The sequence below is a fragment of the Podarcis vaucheri genome, assembly GCF_965113315.1.
Source record: "Podarcis vaucheri genome assembly, chromosome: 1".
Classification (NCBI taxonomy): Eukaryota; Metazoa; Chordata; class Lepidosauria; order Squamata; family Lacertidae; genus Podarcis; species Podarcis vaucheri.
In genome coordinates this window covers 123756961-123777417 of record NC_138759.1, presented here as the reverse complement: position 1 = coordinate 123777417, position 20457 = coordinate 123756961, and the positions used below count along the sequence as shown (strand labels likewise).

General features: G+C 41.9%; 1 long non-coding RNA gene across 1 annotated transcript in view; it reads right to left on the bottom strand.

Moving 5' to 3' along the window:
• Nucleotides 1-20457, bottom strand: part of LOC309525101 — a 66826-nt gene that overhangs the window by 2794 nt on the left and 43575 nt on the right. Inside the window, exon 4 of the long non-coding RNA XR_014216051.1 lies at nt 2906-2980. This is a non-coding gene — a long non-coding RNA (uncharacterized lncRNA). The remainder of the gene's footprint in view (nt 1-2905; nt 2981-20457) is intronic.

Genomic DNA, 20457 nt, shown 5'->3' with positions numbered 1-20457 from the left:
GGACTACAATCCCCACCACCCCTGACCTCTGGTTGATGGAAGTTGTAGTCCCAAAAACAACTGCAGATCCAAGTTTGGGAAAGCCTGTACTAAAATTTGGCTAAGAAAAAACTGACTCCACATGCAAGCTGTAGGAAAGTCTATCACTGTCCTGATCATATATATAGGGAGGGTAATGTTTAAAAGCCCTTTACCATGTGCAAAACTCCTAATGCATGTACTGCTTGTGCACCAGTCATGCTCTCAGGACCTATAGTGTTGATGGATGCATAGGTTTTTAAACATGAATGAATCTTACATATAGTTTATAATAGATACTTTTCTGTGGCATAGAAAAAATACAGTCTTAGCCAATTTAAGTCCAGGTGCATTTAACAGATAACAAGGGAATTTGCAGCACTAAGTTGTCAATCAAACTGTCAGTCCATGTTCAGTCTTTTCTGACATGTCTTCAGCCTCCTAAAGCAGAGTGGCTAATCAGTGCACCTTCTACTTATCATACAGCAACTCCAGGATTAGTAAACTAACATAAGCCAATTTTATGATTTGGGGAAAAAATGGCTTTTGTAACCAGTCTGAAAAAGCATTTTAATGACAGAAGTTCAGCATTGTTTGAAAATGAATGCAGATATTGGGTTATTGGTATTATGCTATAACTATACCGAATGTCAAACTAGTTAACAGATCAAAGAAAATGGTCTGCCTAGCAGTTCCTTAATATGTCATAAAACATTTCTTTCAACCCTACCTGGAATACACAAATGAAGAAATAATTCCCTTATTCCTGTTAGCGAGGGGACTCTCTTCATTCCACTATTCATTTTATTCATCTAGAAAATCACTGAAGAATCCTACTCCCAAGTAAGGTAAAAGGACCCCTGCCCATTCGGTCCAGTTGTGGCCGACTCTGGAGTTGCAGCGCTCATCTCGCTTTATTGGCCGAAGGAGCCGGCGTACAGCTTCCAGGTCATGTGGTCAGCATGACTAAGCCGCTTCTGGTGAACCAGAGCAGCGCATGGAAATGCCCTTTACCTTCCCGCCGGAGCGGTACCTATTTATCTACTTGCACTGTGACATGCTTTCGAATTGCTAGGTTGGCAGGAGCAGGGACCGAGCAACGGGAGCTCACCCCGTTGCGGGGACTTGAACCGCCGACCTCTGATTGGCAAATCCTAGGCTCTGTGGTTTAACCCACAGCGCCACCCGTGTCCCTCTACTCCCAAGTACTAACCTCCAAAAAGACTACTACTCAACTGCATCTGTACTATATACTAAAAAAAGCCAGTTAGATTTTAGACGTTGGCCAAGTTTGCTGATGCCAAATTGTTCAGGATGGTTAAAACAAAGAAAGACAGTAAAGCGCTCCAAAAGTGTCTGTCCAAACTGAGTAAATGGACAGTAAAATGGCACATATAATTCAGTGAAAGCAAATGTTAAAAGAGATGCATGTTTTTTGGAAGGGGGGGCGGAATCCCAATTTCACATATGAACTCTCAGTGACTGACCAGGAATGAGACATTGGCATCATAGTGGATAGCTCAATGAAGATGTCAATTCAGTATGTGGCAGCTGCAGACAAAGGTGAATTCCACATGCTGGATCATGCAGAAAGAGATTGAGCAATAAAACTCCCAGTGTTATAATGCCACTACACAAACTAGGGTGCAAGAGCACTTGGAATACTGGGTATAGTACTAATCACCTCACCTCAAAAAGAAATTTGTAGAGCTGGAAAAAGTTCAGGAAAGGGCAAAAGGAATGATCAAGGTGGGAAAGTAACTCCCCTATGAGAAAAGGTTACAACATTAGGGGCATTTTAGTTTAGAAATAGTGCAAGTAAAGGGGAACCTGATAAAGGTGTACAAGGTTGTACAGAGTGTGGAGAAAGTGGACAGAGGGAGGTTTTTCTCCCTCACATAATACAAAAACAATGAAGCTGAGTACTGGATGATTCTGGACAGACAAAACAAAGCACTTTTTCCCACCCTGCATAGTTGAACAATGAAATTTGGTCCTACAAGATGTAGTGATGATGGCCACCAACTTGAATGCCTTTAGGAAGATTGGAGAAATTCATGGAGGAGAAGAGTATGAATGGCTGCTAGACACAAAGGCTGTGTACTGCTCCCACTGATGGAGACAATACAAATAACAGTTGCTGGGAAATGCAGGTGAGCTTCTGCCTGCAGGGTTCCCCTGGGCATTTGTTTGGCCACTGTGAGAGCAGGATGCTGGACTAGGCCCTTCTTTTTGAGGACTTTGAAGGAGGAGGGGAACCCAAACTGATGAGATATACAGAAACTACTGAAGAGAGGGCAATAGGCATTCAAGAGCAGGCTACCATTGTGGAAGTATGGCCAATAATTCCTTAGCTCTGGGTTAGTAGAACTATGTCATCACAAATTTCAGTTACATCTACTCAATAAATCCTATGGATTCGAAAGGACTTGCTCCCAGGTAAGTGTTTGTATAGGATTGCAGATAAAATCTTTCACTAATTCCATGGGGTTTAGGCTTGAATTTGGCTCATGTTTTGAGCAACGGTTGTCTCACATTTCCACATTCTTTCTTTCTATACAACTATGCGACTGGAAGCAACATGCAGTCTAAAATGACAAAAGCCAAGAATCTGAACATTCTGCTCAGGCTGCTATGTTCTACATTCTGTGCCATACAGTTTTTCTACCCCTGCTTATTTCACTTCATTAAATTAAGCATACTGAAGCCTAATTGACCAGCTGGGCATGAAACATTTCTCTCATTATGATTTACAGCTCCTAAACAAGGCCTTGTCTTTGCCAGAATACTCTGTCCTAAGACTACAGTTAGATGTGCCAAATACCTCTTTTGAAAAGGAAAAATCTAGCTATAACCTTTTCCTTAAGCGTTTATGGAGGCCACTTACCAATTAGTATCTTGCTTTGAGTGTATTTCTCCAAATGATCCACAGAATAAGAGGCACAACTCGCAGTCTAGGTTCCTGTGTAACAAATAGAGAATTTGTTCTTGTTAAAACTAAGCAGCCTCAAATGAACAAAGCTGCCCTACCACAACTCCTTACCTCTTTGCCCTAACAGTTCTGACAGGTCAACTCTATTCATGTTTATTCAGATGCAAGTCCCACCAAGTTAAATGGGATTTACTTCTTGGAACGTATGTTTGAGGTTGCAGTTTTAATTTGGCAAGCATTTTAAATAGAAATGTGTTTTGCTTTTAAAGTACAGTACAGTCTAGAAGAGCCAAAGCACATCAGTGTATTAATTACTAAGCCCTTGATTCTATCTCACCATGCTTGCACCTTATAGTATAACTGTACTATTGCATTTTAGAAAATAACACCACTGTTATCTTTTAAGATTATGCCTACAATAGACATATTTTTCCCATGTAGAATATAGTGTACACCAAGAATTTATGAGGTTTGTCTTTACCTATTCTACAGAAATGCTTTTATCAGTATTGTCAGGGAACTGCCATCGGAGGAACAGGTGGTGGAAGGGCTCACGGAGGCTGGGAGAGACTCAGCAGCGGAAGCAGGAACCAGCAGGGGGAGAGGTGGGTCTCTGGTGGAAGGGCTCACGGAGGCTGGGAGAGACTCAGCAGCTGAGGCAGGAACCAGCAGGGGGAGAGGTGGGTCTCTGAGGGAAAGCGAGCAAGAGGGAGGGCTCAGGGACACGTCCAGCGAGAACAGTGGGGAGGTATCTGAACCTCCCATAGGGAGACCCACTCCTCGCCGGAAACTGTCACGCCGCGAGTCCAGAAGACGTGTTTCCGTTAAGGAGCTTTTATGCTGGAAGCGATTCCGAAAGCAACCACTGTCGGAATCTGCAAGTGACTAGAGCAGCCATGTCTGAGGGGCTCCGTCACAGACAGAGGTTTGTGGGCTTGAACAAACTCTGAGGGACTATCATTTACGCACAAGCAGCTCATCATCCCATCACAAGTATGCTAGCGTTTTTTTAATCTTTCAGCATTAAAACGGTAGCTTGCGCATTTACCGTATTTTTCGCTCCATAGGACGCACTTTTCCCCTCTTAAAAACTAAGGGGGAAACTCTCTGCGTCCTATGGAGCGAATGCAGGGGGGAGGCAGGCAGGGAAAGCCCCCAAGAGCCGCACACAAGCTTTGCGCGGCTCTTGCGGGCTTTTTCCCAGGAGGGAGAAGGGACTGACATGGCCAGTCAGCCCCTTCTCCCTCCTCATAGAAAAGCCCGCAGGAGCCGCGCGCTCCTGAAAGGGTGCTCAGCTCCTGTGGGCTTTTGCGAGAGGTGGGGGAATTGCCATAGCCGTACGCAGCCTCTCCAGACGGAGGAGGCTGCACAAGGCTAAAGAGGGAGCCAAGGCAGCGAGTGGGATGGATTGTGCTCGCTGCCTTGGCTTCTTTAGCCACGCTTCTTTAGCTGTGCTGGAGAGGTTTAGCTCCTGGCTGGAGAGATTGCGCAGCTGTGGCAGAAGCCAAGACAGCCAGCGGGATGGTTCCCGCTGGCTGTCTTGGCTTCTTTGCTCTTTGGGGCTGGGGGGGGGGGACCCAGGTTTCCCCTGCAGCCCCAAGAAGCTCTGGGAGAAGCGGACAGGCTGCACGCAGCCTGTCCGCTGCTCTTTGGGACTGTGGGGGAAATAATATTTTTTTCCTTGATTTCCCCCTCTAAAAACTAGGTGTGTCTTGTGGTCCGGTGCGTCCTATAGAGCGAAAAATACGGTACATACAGCATCATATGTCCAATGACAAATCTATGGTAACATTCTACCTTACTGTCCTGGAGCTAGTCTCTAAATCGTCTGTGTATTTCTCTGGTAAAATACAGTTTTAGGAAGGATGTTCGGGTTGCCTTTTAAATAGAATTGCATCTTCTCATAATATCTAGAAGTTACATGTGACAGTGTTTTAAGTGGTGGGAAGATGCATTTTAGCACACACCTACCATCACCACCTATCCAGATAGAAAACTTGTAATGTGTTGAGATTATAGCTATTTTAGAGTAGTAAGGAGAACTAGATCTATTGCCATATTAAACAATAGTAAGAAATGGTCACAATCACTTAATGCAGATGTTTTAAACCTTTTTGAGTCCACAGTTCCCTTAATCAACTACTGTACCTTCTTTCTGCAGCACCTCTGTGGGGCTCAGGAGCCCAGTTATGTTACCCCTTGCTTGCAGAGCTACCAGCCTCTCACCCTTTCCCAAACACCCACCCTTGTGTAGTGTTCCCTCAACCTCCTCTCCTCCCCTCTCCTTGGAAGTCCTCTGGGCAGTCTCTGAGTCCCCACTGCCCCAAAGAGAGGTGCCTCCTAGAGGCACCATTCGCTTGCGGAGCTTATAGCCAGGGCTGTTGCAATAAACAGCTGTGCAAGCCTTTGGTAGGCAGAGACGTGAAAGGGTATCAGAGGAAGGAGGGAAAGAAAGAGGGATAGAGGCCAGTGTTGCCCGCAGCACCCCTGACCATCATTCAAGGCACTCCAGGGTGCCACGGCACACTGATTGAAAAGCAGTGACTTAATGAACACAACCCATTTGAGAAACTATGGATGATGAGCTATTGACAAGAAAATGAGTAAAGCTTATAATAGGCAGAAGATAGCATTTGGAAATGTGTCGTAGTGGGAAAGGGTATTCACATCTTTGGTGTGAAAAGTATTATTTCATTCTTGGCCCTGATATTTCCACTTGGTATTAACTTTTCCAAATTGTGTGGTTATCAACAGCATTTTTAGAGTAATCATAGTATGTAAATATTTCTGTATACTTTTATAAAGCAGTATACTGTATTTTATTTTGCCAAACTATTCTATTCTTTAGTACTCTGTAAAGTGCAACAACAGTGAAGTTTACTGTACTTTGAACAGGAAAGTCTCTACTAAATTCCATGGCCTTGGCTTCTAAACCAACTTTACTTTCTGCTGGCTTGCACAATCTCTCTCTCTCTAATCTGTGCAATCCACATGGATTTAGCAACTTTTTTCATATCAGAGATACTCCAAACATACTGCACAATCTTGGGAAGATAGAAGCAGTCGTGCCACATCAGGCCAAAGATTCACCAAGTCAAGCATTCTGTTTCCCACAATCAATAACTGAAAGTAACTGTCCACTCTACACCCCTCCCCCTGCAACTGGCATTCAGTTTCATACCGCTTCTGAATTTGGAAGATCCATACAGAGTTCATGACTGATAGTCACTGATAGATTTATCTTTGATGAATTTGTCTAATCCCCTTTTAAATTCATCTAAGTTTTCTGTCATCACCATATCTTGTGATAGCAAATTCCATAAAATTAATTATGGGCTGTGTGAAGAAGTACTTCCTTCTTATGTCCTGAATTTCCTGGCTATCAATCACATTTGATTAACCTGTGTTTTGATATTATGGGAGAGGGGGGAAACATTGTTCTGCCTACTTTCTCTACACCATGCATAACGCTGCTAGTCTCTATCATGTCCCCCTTTAGTTACTTTTCTAAACTAAAAAGTTCTAAAGCTTGTAGACTTTTGCCACAGGGCAAGTGTTTATTTTGACTTCAGTATTCTATGCCTTTCACTAATCTACAATATTCTTTATGAAGTGGGGAAACCAGAGCTGCACACATTATTCCAAGTGTGGCTGCACCATGGATTTGTATTAGGGCACTATGAACTTGATCACTCATAATTCCTCACATGGATTTTACATTTTTCACAGCTACCACACACTGGGTTGATGCCTTAAGTTACCTACCACAATCCTAGTATGTTTCCCCTAGTTAGTCACTAGCAGTTCAGAAGCCATCATTGTATATATGACATTAAGAAGTTTAGGTTAATCAGACACACTGAGCTGCATTTGCCATTTTGTTACCCATTCACTTAGTTTCAAGAAATCCTTTAGAAGGTCTTCGCAGTCTGCTTTGGTTTTCAACACACTGAGTGATTTGGTTACCTAAAGGCTCACTTCTACATCCAGATCATTTATTATTAAGTAAAAAAGCATCAAATAGGAAGGACCCCACTTCCTATTTCTCTAGATTATGAAAATCATTCCCACACTCTTGCTGCTGAAGCTGCTACCAACCCATAATAATTCTCATTTCCAATAATTGGTAAGGAGCCTTTGGGGAGAGAAGTCTTTCATTAAAAAGAAAACTGGAACTATACCGTTTCTATTGGGCCACACCTATATACATGTTGATGCCACCAAAGACATATAAAAGGATGGAAACGCAGAACTTCCTTTTGCAGGAGCAATGAATTTTCTCCTCAGCAAGACTTTTTACTTTATATGCTTAATAATCCTGTACTTAATAATGCTTTCCACCAATTTCCCTGGAACAAAGATTAAACTAACTGGCCTGTCATCCCATACACCTAATCTCTTTAACAATTATTACTAGTTTTACATCATGTATTTTCCAGTTCTTCAATCCAAATACTATCCTTAGGGACAGGCTGCTTATTTTTGTTACAATATACATTTTAAATCGGAATTCTTTAAGAATTCTTGCTTAGATTCCATCTAGATAGATGACTTGATAATTTATCAGTGAACTCTAAAACTTTTTCTCATCTCTTGGACTCATCTTTCAGGCATCCATATTAAAACAAAACAAAGAAACAAACAAACCCCAGATCCAAGCACATCTATGTCCTACATTTTCTACAGTAAAGAGTTGCCAAGATTTTGATTCAGCTTCTCTGCAGTCTCCACATCCCCCTTTGCCACTCATTTTGTCGTCTCATGTTTAATTGCCTCTCTAGCTGGTTTCCTATTTCTGATACAATTAAAGAGATCTGTATCGCTGATTTGATATTTTTAGCCATATACTCTTCAAATTCTTTTTTCACTTGCAGCGTCTTGCTATCTTGCATATGTTGTGCCAGATCTTGGGCTCTTTCTTCTCATTTGGACAAGAATTCTATTTCTGAAGACAACCTTGCTGTTTATAGCTTCTTTTAATTTACTTCTTAACCATGCTGGCATCCCCTTGGATTTATAGGTACTTTTCCTGCTCTTTGATATACATTCTAGCTAAGCTTCTGTTTAAATAACCTTCAATAACCTTTCACTCATGGAGGAAGTTGACTCTCCCCTTTCCACTTCCTTGTAACTAAATCCATCATTTTCTTTTTAAAATAAAATGGCCCCTTTGAAATCAATAGTAGCCATGCTGGACCTTCTTGGTACTTTTCCACTCAGCTGATGGCAACCCAGTTTCCAGTCAGTTCAACATTTACATCTCACACCTGAGAAGTGAAATGAACATTTCTGTACAAGAAGACTCTGCTTTATCCTGTCTCAGGGATTGATTCAGGAATTATCCACCTACAAAGGCAAGGATGCCCATGATAAACCCTCAGGTTTAGTACTTTTTATTCTCTCAATTCTGCATAACAATGCCCCAAACTTATTCTGTACAGAACACTGTCTCACATCATATGTAACTGATACATAGAAAAGACTTTACAACCTGAAAAAAGAGACAATGCATGTACTTTTGTAAATCAAGAAAATATAACAAACAAACTGCCCAAGAGTTGCCACTAATGCCAGTATCTTCCTAGTGTATTGACGATACTGCGCTATTCGGCTGAAACAGCCTATGTTAGGTAACTGGACTGGTCTACTGACTTAACAGACTGAACAAGCTTCCCAGACTCTTCAAGCCATTGATTTCCAAGGCAAGAGCATTGGCATCTGTATTTTTTGAAACTGGTCAATAAGCTCTCAGCTTCTCCTTACACATTTTCTTGGCCCTTAGAGCAGTGTACTAAAAGCACTAACATTTAGACAGGTGCTCCACAGCTAACTAAATACTAGCCAGGCTTAACACAAACAGCAACCTAATCCCGCCACTTTACTATTACTCTTTCATATAAATCAACTGCCCCACTCAGAGGCAGAGATGGTAATATGGCATCGTGGGCAAGGACAAAATTTGTCCCCCTTCCCATAGCTATTATTTTCACAATTATTATTTTGCTTCTCCTCAGCTTGGTGCCCTGTGCAAGGAACCACCCACAATGCCCTAAATCTGGCGATGTTCTCCAATTTTAACCAAACTATCCTGTTCCATTTCAATGTGCCCATAAGCAACTGTGTCCAAGGAAAATGTTTACATGAACTTAAGAAGCTAAAAACCTATCAAGTCCAGTATCCTGGTCTCACAGTGGCATATCACATGGTCTCTGACGATAATTTCAAACACAGCTCTGTGTAAGACGCACTTGTCCTTGGTTTCCAAGTGACTTCAAATCAAGCAGCTGAAAGACTCTGCCCTTATCTGTGTATTTTCTGCATATTCACATATGCCTCAGCAACACCTGTGCAACCTCCAGAACCTCTAGTTGCACAAGTGTAAAGCTGCCTATTATTTAATCAGAAATTAATATGAAGCTGGAATGGGTCACCAATCAACCTAGTCCTATGCACAATTTATTAAATTTAGCGAGACCTCTCACACAAGTTGTTACAGGTGTACTTCATTTTCCCACCTTAGAAGCAAGCAAGAAATGATACAACTTGCCACTACAATTTGAACCACTTTTAATGGAAGAATTTAAGCAAGCTTCTAAGAAAAGCACAAAACTTTCTAGCTGGACTATCTGCCTATCCTTGGTTACACGGCTTGGGGAGTGGTTGCACTTGCAAGCTACTGATTTGGGATTTTGTAGTGCCCCCAGTCCGCCTTTAGCCACGTTTGCTTAGCCAGCGTCACATTTTGCTGGCTTTCCCTTCATGAATTCTTCCTTTCCTAATTCCGTCGCTATTTTTTTAAAAAAGGGAGTGGTGACAGGTGGAATCAATGAAGCCCCACCAATAAACTGGAGACATCAGCCAGCCCAGTACCAGATGTCTGCTTTTCACCGCAGCACAAAAAAAGCGGGCGAGGAACTGCACGGCTGGAGCCTCCAGTCCTAAGCCTGATGGACAGCTTAACAGGCATCAAAGCCCTTTGACGTAGGGTGTTTTGCATCTATCTAGTAGAGACTGAAGGATGGCTAGCCCCACCGGCTCCTCCCAAAAACACAGGGCTGCACTAGTCACTAAGCCATTACTTCCAGCCTGCTGACGACTCCAAAGCCCACCTTTTGCAACGGAGGGTTGCCATTCTTACTGAAACCACTTACCCCGCCTTAGTTTTGTTGGCTTCAGAGAAGCTAAGGGAAGTAGGTGATTTGTTCCCTTTCAACTACTTGGTGGGGGGAGGGGGAGGAATGGAGTGGATTAGAAATTAAGCACCATGGGTGGGGCTGGGGCAACCCTGTGAACGCAAACAGCTTCGCGGATACTTTTATCGTGATGGGCAATATCTATGCAGAAAACACGTCAGCTGTACCCGATCAAACCGCGCAGATCACTCTTCACCCCCTGGTGGCCCAGGAACGTCTTACAGCCTTATTTTGGGGGCAGCGCCCTCTCCTCTCCTCTCCTCCCCGCCCAACTCCCTTCCTCCTCGGTGTCACTCACGTTGCTCGGCAGAGAGATTGCGTCCCGGGGAGATGCACGCATGCTGCGGAGCTGGGTTGAAAGAATGCAATCCTCCAACTCTGCTTTGCTAATCACCCACATTCCCGAAAGGGCAGCGGCAGCCCCTCCCGTAGTGGATAGCTTATGGAAAAGAGCAGGGATTTGGAGGACAGGGCGTCCTTCTGCTTAGGCTACTCACTCTCGTCTTCGAGGCTGTTGCTGCAGCTCCAAACGCCGCTTGCCTGGAGACAAGGGAATGCATCTTTTACAAGTATACTGCGGGCCCAAGTTCGGGCTCACTCCAATGCAACAGATTTTAATAGATCCTATAGACTAGTCAGATCAGCAATTGAAACTGCCGGTTGTTCAGAAAACCCCAACCACCTCCGTGCAATTCATCCGCCCCTTATTGCGCTTGACCTGCACGATTAACCACCCAGTCGCCAAATCCCGCCAATCACACAGCACTGCGGCGACACCTGGAGGTCGAGCTAAGAAGCTTCGTCTAAGGAAACTGACAATTCAAGGAGGAGCCCAGTTGTTGCTGTTGTTTAAAAAAAATCAATTTGTTAGGAAGAGGTTTGTCAGAGAAAGGAAAATAAAATTAGAGCAGAATAGTCACACTTTCCAGAAATATACTTTGAAAGCTAACATCCCATTTCTCTGTGTGTGGGGTAGACAATGTGCAACCTTTCACCTGTACTTAGTTGCAATCTAGTTCAATTATATATTTATATCTGTTGGCTTTACTACTACTACTACCACTAATAATAATAATAATAATCAATTCCTTTTACCCCAGCCTTCCTCAGCTGTAGTCTAGGCTGGCTCACAGAAATAAAATCTTTTAAAATAAGTATTAAAATTACAATCCAAAGTAATATAAAATACAATGCAGCAGTAACAGTCATCAATGAAATTAAAACAATTCCAGAAGGATCCAGAAATAGTGCAGGAGACTGCCTGATCTCAACAAGGAGTGAGCTCCATGCTGGTTCTGATGAGAATGCGGTGTGCAGAGCCTATATGTATGTAGTATGGAATCAAGGTTTGCACCTGCCTGCACACCCCACCCAGGCAAGCTTGTCCTAGCAGACAGTCTCACACTGGATTTGATGAAGACCTAAATGTAAAGTCCAATGTTTGTAGGCCTGAGGATCCTGATTGTGTCCCTGATTTTTAAATTTATTTTTGGGTTAGGCTTTTTTCATGATTCCAAACCCTTCTCCAGTTCAAAATTGGGGACTGGCTGGCTGGAGAGACTCAGATTTCGTTTGTTTCTTATATATCAATATTGCATTTGTATTCATTCCACCTTTCCTCTAGGGAGCTCAAGGTGCCATTTTCTCCATCTTAATCCTGTGATGGAGGTTAGGCAGAGAGACAGCAATTGGGCCCAAAGTCAGACAATGAGGTTGTGGCTGATTTTAACTTTGGTCTTTCAGGTCCACTTTATATCCCTTCACCTTATTCCTCATTCTGGAAAATAGATGTAGAAGTGAATAAACTGAGGGAGGGGTATAATCTATTCCCATGTCTGGAAACTCATGGATTCTCTTGCTAACAGTCCTGTTTAGCACCTTTAATATTAACCAGTTCAGGCTGCAATTGTGTCTTAGGGAGCAATCCCCATGGAATCCAGTGGGGCTTACTTTCATTTAATGTACAGCTTCTTTACCATCAACCCACATTAGAATTGGGATCCCTTCTTAACCAAAGCAAGACACTTCTCAGTTTAGCTATTTGTCAAATCATAATGCTTGCATGTCCACAGTAGCTTTACAAGGGAGGATGGGGATAAAACCAGAACAACTTGGCCAGACCCCCCTTACTGCTCATTGGCTACCAGTTCTAGTGGGCACCAGCACCACTGCACAAATCCCAGTTATTATCCACCTTGTGTTCCCTGTACTAGCTAATTGTTAAAAATAACAGCAGCAAACATATATGGCCAAACTTGCCTAGCTGGGCCTTAAAGACATTTACTCTTTTAAAAAATCCAATATTCTCTTTGAACACCATTTCATGTTAGCATTGTGGTGATACAAAACAAGTTTGGTTCACTGTTGGCATATTGTGTTTAAGTTATTCAGTAGTGCCCTAATTTAGAACCATTTTAATGAGATACAGACAGTAATTGTCTCTTACATAGTAGCGACAAACCTAGGGGCACATAATTGATCTCTAGACCCAGTTATTTTGGAGCAGCCAATTCTTCTCACTTAAAAATTGGTTAGATTCAATGTATGCCTACAAATGGATGATGCAGAAAGCATTCAAGTTGTTTAAAAGAAACAAGCCTAAAGCAGCAGTAGTCCTCCAAGGGTAATTTAACTCACAAGGTCCAAGTGATGATTGATTTTGCTATATAAAAATGTTAGTTAAGGTGAAGAATAAAACTGAGATTTACAGTGGTGTCCGTCCCCCCCCCCCAATAACTACTACAGATATCACATGGTGTATTGATTTGCTTGGTGCTTGCATTTCAGGAACTTTGGGAAGCAGAGTTTAGGAATTGAAGTATAAATTGCAATAGCTATGCTGCGACATTACAGATTTATAAGATCAATTATCACTAATGTTTATGGCATATCATTTACTGGAAGGTGCCAAATACTTGATGCTGATCAGCATTAAACATTAAATTTAATAACTCTTGTATGGTTGCTTTTCAACTGGAGCTTGCTGTTGTCTGTTCCTTACAGCAAAGTCTTTTCTGCTTTTTCTTAAGAAATAATAGTATGAGACCTGAACAGATATGACTATAAGGCACAGCATATATGCACCAGCTGTTTTACCTAGGTTATGTCTCAGGACATACCAGAAAGTAACAGGAATAGCAATCTGGTTGTCATTGGTATTAATTATTAGACTCCCACTTCCAGTTACAAGTAAGTAATTACTGCATTAAATACAAATGGACATCACAAGACACACTGCCCATTTGTTCTGTTTATGTGAAGCAGCAAGCTGGAGCAATTCCCTGCACAAATATCTAATTGCAACACAGCACTCTGCAATGTCACTTCCATTGAGGAGGCTGGGTAATGTTTCTTTCTGAAACAGGTCTATATGTAAAGGAAGGATCTCAGCCAAATGTTGTAAACGGCAGATTGGATGTTTTACCCAGTAATTTATTTATACAAGGAGAAAGCTGAATCTTCTGCGTCAACCACAGAGCTGCAGTGCTTTCTCACAGGTATCGTGGGGATCTCATTTGCTAGTAGCAGATTACTAACAAGCATATAGACTCTGCCCCTTGCCTTGGATACCATCCTAGAACTACAATGCAAATCCTTGCATGCACACTTCAATTTATTATAAACAAAAAGCATTAAAAAGTATAACTGAAATCAAAGCTTGAGACAGATCCTGTAGCATTTTAATTACTCATTTTGCAGTATTTTAACCATATTTTGTGTTCAATTTACAGAATTGTTTTAGGTTAAAGAGAGTATATGGCATGTTATCTGCCAAACAGCAAAGGGATTAACTGTGCAGAGGCCATTAAAATACTCCAAAGAGGATCAGAGTGATTTATGACTGAGAAATCAGAAACTAGGAACATAAATAGCCGAGAAATCAGACTAACAACTGCTTTTAAAAAATCAGGAATCAACTGGTTGATAGGCCTGTGTGATGTATCAATACACTGCCCAAAACCAGTATGAGGGCCAGACCTCAATGAAGTTTAAACGAGCTGCTTGCCCACGCAGGCAGTCGAGGGAGGAACAAGCTACACTGGCCCTGACAAGGTGATGTCTCTGCTTTTTAAGATGCTGTCTAGGTTTGCCATTGCTTTTCTCCCAAGAAGCAGGCGTCTTCTAATTTCATGACTGCTGTCGCCATCTGCAGTGATCATGGAACCCAGGAAAGTAAAATCAGTGTTTGGACTTAGAAGTAAAGCAATGGAATATATGAGATCTGTTTCAACACTCTTAATAATATAGAAGCAAACATTTTATTGATGAAGATTTAGATTCCTAGAGCTACTTTAGGTGTAATAACTGTAATCCCCCCTTCCTCTTGAGCAGCAGACCCCATGTCAGGGCTAGTTCTACCAACAGGCAGAGGGAGGCAGTTTCTTAGAGGCACTGCCTCTCAAATAGCTGATTAAGGGTACAGTGGTACCTCTGGTTAATAACTTAATTCGTTCTGGAGGTCTGTTCTTAACCTGAAACTGTTCTTAACCTGAGGTACCACTTTAGCTAATGGGGCCTCCCGCCACCGCCGTGCGATTTCTGTTCTCATCCTGAAGCAAAGTTCTTAACCCGAGGTACTATTTCTGGGTTAGCGAAGTCTGTAAACTGAAGCGTATGTAACCCGAGGTACCACTGTATAGTGAAAAGGGGTTGGGGACATAGTGTTATAGGGGACATGATGATTCTGATCCTACCTGCAGGACTGTTTCCTAAATATGGAACTTGGAAAATTGCTATGGGTTCTATGGTATCCTCCAGGCATATTAACATCTACATGAAACTACTTGAGGAAGCTGACTAACACCAAATAAGACCATTGGTCCATTGGTGGCTGCTTTTGTAGGAGCTACCACTAAGACCTTTCCCAGGTAATCCTACCACACATTTCAGATGTGAACTTGGAGAAGGGTCTTTAATGAAGATCTTAGTGTACCAGGGGTACACTGTGAAAACAAACAAACCTTTACTACTAGATAATGGGACCTTTGTGTATAAAACGCGACAATCCAAGATGGTGTTGGATTATTGCAGCTCCCAAACAAGTGCCTAGAAGAGTAGGCCGGTCCTTCAGAATAGAGAAACTGATTATCTCTAGATACAATGACTAATAGAACTGGATCTAGTCACTTTCCTTTCCTTTCCTTTCACATTTTTCTTTCAGCAGTCATCTGCTCAAAACAAACATTTGCATTTAGTGCACATAAGACACACATGCACGTATACAAATATGCACAAATATACACTCCAAATGACTATAGTGACTGGTGATTTAAAAAAGCTGTACCTTAAACAAGAGCTGTAGTAACTTTTCAAACAATTTTTGTTGCTGGTAACAGTTCTGACCTCTGACAAACTCTTGCCAGCACTAACTGTCATCTCTTGACTAGATAGGAAAGGTTTCCTAGGCAAGCATTGTTTATACAGCCATTGTGACACAATTGCTAGCTTCAGGGCATTTCAGGATGAGTTTCTGTGTTTAAGAGTTACAGATAGGTAGCCGTGTTTGTCTGCCATAGTCAAAATAAAAAAAATTCCTTCCAGTAGCACCTTAAAGACCAACTAAGTTAGTTCTTGGTATGAGCTTTCGTGTGCATGCACACTTCTTCAGAGTTCACACTTCTTGCAATTTACAAGTATTTCGTCCTTCTTACTAGTTGCACCAGGCAGACTTTCCATATCTAAAGAGGATGGAGGGAACACACTTCATCTGGTTTGTGTACTTTTCATACATGTTCACTGGCAAGTCAGTTCCATTCCACTTCTGTGTAGATTTTAAAAGAAAAATTAAAAAGAAACCCAGAAGCTTTAGGAGTTTTTTTAAAAAGTCCTTACAAGGTGGAACACCTTTTTCTTTCTTTCTCCTTTTAAAGGTATTTTCAAACCGCTTGGAAGAGCTCATAAATGCAACATGTGGAGGTATTGTATTGGCCCAAATATAAGGCGCACCCACAAATAAGCCAAACCTTTAAAATTCAAAGGGGGGGGGAGAAAAAAAGACAATACCTGAATATAAGCTGCTCCCTTAAAATTGCACAGGCGCTCACACCCGTAAATGGCAAATGTAGAATAAAATCCTATGGGTACCATTCCCCTGCACTCCCGGGCTGCTTCCTGGGGGGGGGGGAGCTGCACCACTTTGCTGGAAGCATAAGGTTGCGCATATAAGCCACATTTTAGCCTTGCACGGTCGGAATTTGGGGGGAAAGTGCAGCTTATCTTCGGGCCAATATGCTATGGGGGGGAAATGCCATTTGAAATGCCTCAGGAAGTGACTTGGCAATTGTGTAGAGAAAAAGCTGTCTGCCCTCTTGCACCTATGAAACCCTCTGTGACTTTCCAAATAAATTGTATTCATTTTGACTTGGATTCCTCTTCAGGGATTCAAATCTTCTTTGGATATGGTGCTGTGTTCTTGGCCTCATTTTATCCATTTTGTTTATGACATGTTGCTGCCCAAGGATGTGGAGAAACTGCTTGCTATTGTTCAGCCATCCATATGTACTCAGATACTTTCCCCATGTTGAATCCTCTGAGAAAAGATAGTTCCCAGTCATCTGAAGGGTGTTGTGGTGAGGCCATTACTGAAGGCCTCACCTTGGGACAAAATTCATGGTCTTTTGTCATCTTTATTGACCATATTCAGGATTACATAACTGACTTCCAGTGTCCACTAAAGAACATGTCAATTAAACATGCACCTTTTGCTTGCAAGCTGCACAAAAGTCTAGAAAGATGACATAATCATATCAAAACAATTTATTTCCATTTTTAAAACAAAAATCACCTTGTTTACAATTATACTGATTTTTTAAAAAGTTTCATTTTAGATGAGTTGGAAGGTGGAATGATGGACAGGACTTTACGAAGTTGCCCTTTTGGGCACAATTATCTTTTCCTTTTTAGATATAAAATGATATTAAGTATAAAAATATAAACATAAATTTGTTTATTTAAATAATTCTGAGCCTAAGGAATAGGGTAAGCAACACATTAAATACACAAAGTAGCTTGTGGTGTAGCAGATGATGTCACACAAGGACTTGGGAGACCAGGGTTCAAGTCTCACACAGGGGGGAAATTAATAAATTAAATTAAATATTATTTTCCAATAAATTCTGCCAAGAGATGTCTCCTCAAATCCCTTGTGTCTTTGCATCCTCTCCAAGATATGAAGGGAGAAAATAAAGTAGCAAAATCTTTCAATTAGCAGCCAAAGCCACTAACCAATTGTGCTGCAGGGAGTTTTATCCAATCCTCTCCCCAGAAAAAAATTAATTCATTGGTGGCAGGACAGAGGACAGGAAAAATAATGCCTAGCTGTGGCCACACAGATATTGTAGACTATGAGAGAGAGCAAGATCTTGAAAGCCTTCAGATAAAGACACATAAAGATATATTCCATTAAGCATTATATACGTGTAAGTACAAGCAAAGCAATATCAATAATAAATAAAATCATGACAATTCAGACTTAAGTATAAAGGGTAACTGAATAAATAGGGACATGTGGTTGAATTAATTATTGTTAATGCTACACATGCTTGTGTTAAAACACTAAGTATGAGCTGAACTGTAAAAGGGTTAAATGAGCGGTGAAAAGGACTTTCTTCAATGATGTTATTTAAAATTGAGCATGCATTTTTACCGTATTTTATTTTTACAAAGTTTAAAATTTAGTGAGAGAAATCCAGAGATTTTCTAACTAATGCATATAGGAACCAAAAATTCCAGCAGAGGTCAGTATATATACACAGTACTACACAACTCAATGGTCTCCTTTTGATAATGTGTTTTATAGGAAATCTTCAGTATCAGAAGAAATGCAAGGACACAGATTATAATACTGAAAAGCTCTACAGTGAAAGAAAACTCCCCCCCCCCAATCTTTTTGGTGGTAAGGTGTATTTCGAAAACCAAAGGATTCATGATACTATGTAAAGGGGTGGTTACTTTTTAAAAAGCCTCAGGCAATAAATCAACACTATAAGTGAATATTTTTTTCACTATTTTATTATAATGATGCTTAATAGTTGTACCTCAGTTGACGAACATAATCCATTCCGGAAGACAGTTCGACTTCCCAAACGTTCAACAACTGAGGCGCAATTACCGGTCGAAAAATTCCTTTTAAAGAATGGAGAAATGCGCCCCGGAAGCTGTTTGAAACAAGTTTTTGTAGCCTATGAAAACTAGAGGTGACTTGGAATAAAAAAGAACTGCCCTTTAGGAGCCTGGCTATTTCTTAAGGATGAAGATGACGAAGTAGACCCTTAAAAAGGCTCCTCTTGGAGGAACCAGTACTGTGTTCAGCTGTACAGGGTTAGTGGACTGAAGTAGTGGGGCATTACAATTAGGGGCAACCACTAGATTAAAGTTAGAGGAGATCTGATCATTACTGTGCTGAAAATCCATTGCAGCTGGAGTAGGCTGTAGGGTGGGGGGACACCATAAGTTGTTCTGGCTGCACTGAGAACTGTGTATCCATAGGCTGTTGACTAGTAACCCCTTAAACAGGGACCCAACCACCCTCCCCATCCACAGGAGCTGAAAGGACCACTGATGCCTTACCAATGTACAGTGGTGCCCCGCAAGACGAATGCCTCGCAAGACGGAAAACCCGCTAGACGAAAGGGTTTTCCGTTTTGGAGGTGCTTCACAAAACGAATTTCCTATGGGCTTGCTTCGCAAGACGACAATGCCTTGCGAGTTCCTGCGGGTTTTCTTTCCTCCCCCCCCTTTTCTAAGCCGCTTATCAGCTGATCCGATCAGCAGATAAGCCGCTAAAAGCGCTAATAGCGCTAATCCGTCAATGGGCTTGCTTCGCAAGACGAAAAAACCGCTAGACGAAGAGAATCACAGAACGGATTCTTTTCGTCTTGCAAGGCACCACTGTATTGGGCCCTTCTGACATCTGGTGGTATTGGGCCCTTCTGACATCAGTAGGAGCTCTACACCTCTGCTAGTGAGTGCTCTGGGTATATCGCTGCTGCTACTCCAACTGCTTAATCTTTTTTGTGGCCTTGCGGCTGTTGCTCTCTCCAGGACACCTATTGCCACTGAGGCAGGGTCCTCGGAAGCCATCTCTGTTGCATTTATGTGTCCAACTGGTATGCAGGTCTAACATACAGTATACATGCCTAAGATGCAGTAAACTCAACGGTTGTAAAGGAGGACAGGCATAAAAATTGATGCAGTAAGGGGCTGACTGTTCAGAACCCCGTCATACAGCTGATGAAAAGATCGGGATGGAGCACTACTGCTCCGGTGCTTCAGAATGTAGCATTAGATAAATCTCCCTTGGAAAGCAACATTGGAAACTCAAGTGAAGAGGGGAAGGGGGGAGGGCAAACACAATGATCTTTTCTTAGGAGAGAGCCAGAGATCAGGAGAGTGTGCAGGAAGGCAACAAGATGGTGACTGGGGAAAAGCTAAAATGGCGACCAGAACAAGACAAACGACAACCACACAGTCACTCTCCAAGGGAGAGGGGGGAAACTCTGGACTCTTACACAGGCACAAAATGAACAGGAACTGATTCTAGAAGAAAAAAATATCAAGAAACAAGCCTGAAGAAGAAATGCCCGAGAGAAAACACAGCAAAGATACAGGAATTGAAGACGGATATATGATCGCCTTCGCAAAGGCAGAACAGGCTATGGGAGTCACCTGCATCCCAGTATGTTGTACCTGCCCTTGACTGCTTGGTGGGATCACAGAACCCAACATGACCTGATAGGCTTAATCCCACCATGGGAAATAGTGGGGGTTGCTATAATCCCCTCCTCCCATATTACCATGTTTGTGCACAGGTACAAGTGGACATTATCACGCAGCATGGCAGCCACATGTCCACTCACCACCACCATCATATTGGAGTTTCTGTTTAAACAAGCAATGTCTTCAAGCAGTCTTGGCTAGTTTTCTATTAAAGGGCAGGAGGCTGAACTAGATGACATTGGGGAACCCTTCCAGGTCCTATCTTGTATGCTTCTATAATGATAGAAATAGAGAAACATGAGTCCCAGGAATAGGAAATTGCCTAAGGTTGCTAAAACTGTCATATGATTCCAAGTGGCCCAGTTGAAGTGGGTTATGTTCTGAAGGTAGATAGTTTACACAACTCTTTCAGCAAGTGCCAGTTGACACTGGGATATTAAAATACAACTATCATAGTAACAGCCATGCAAACTTGCTTCTTTTTATTAGTAACATTCACCTTGTTTTCATTTATTATTATTATTATTATTATTATTATTATTATTATTATTATTATTATTACCCTGCCCATCTGGCTGGGTTGCCCCAGCCACTCAG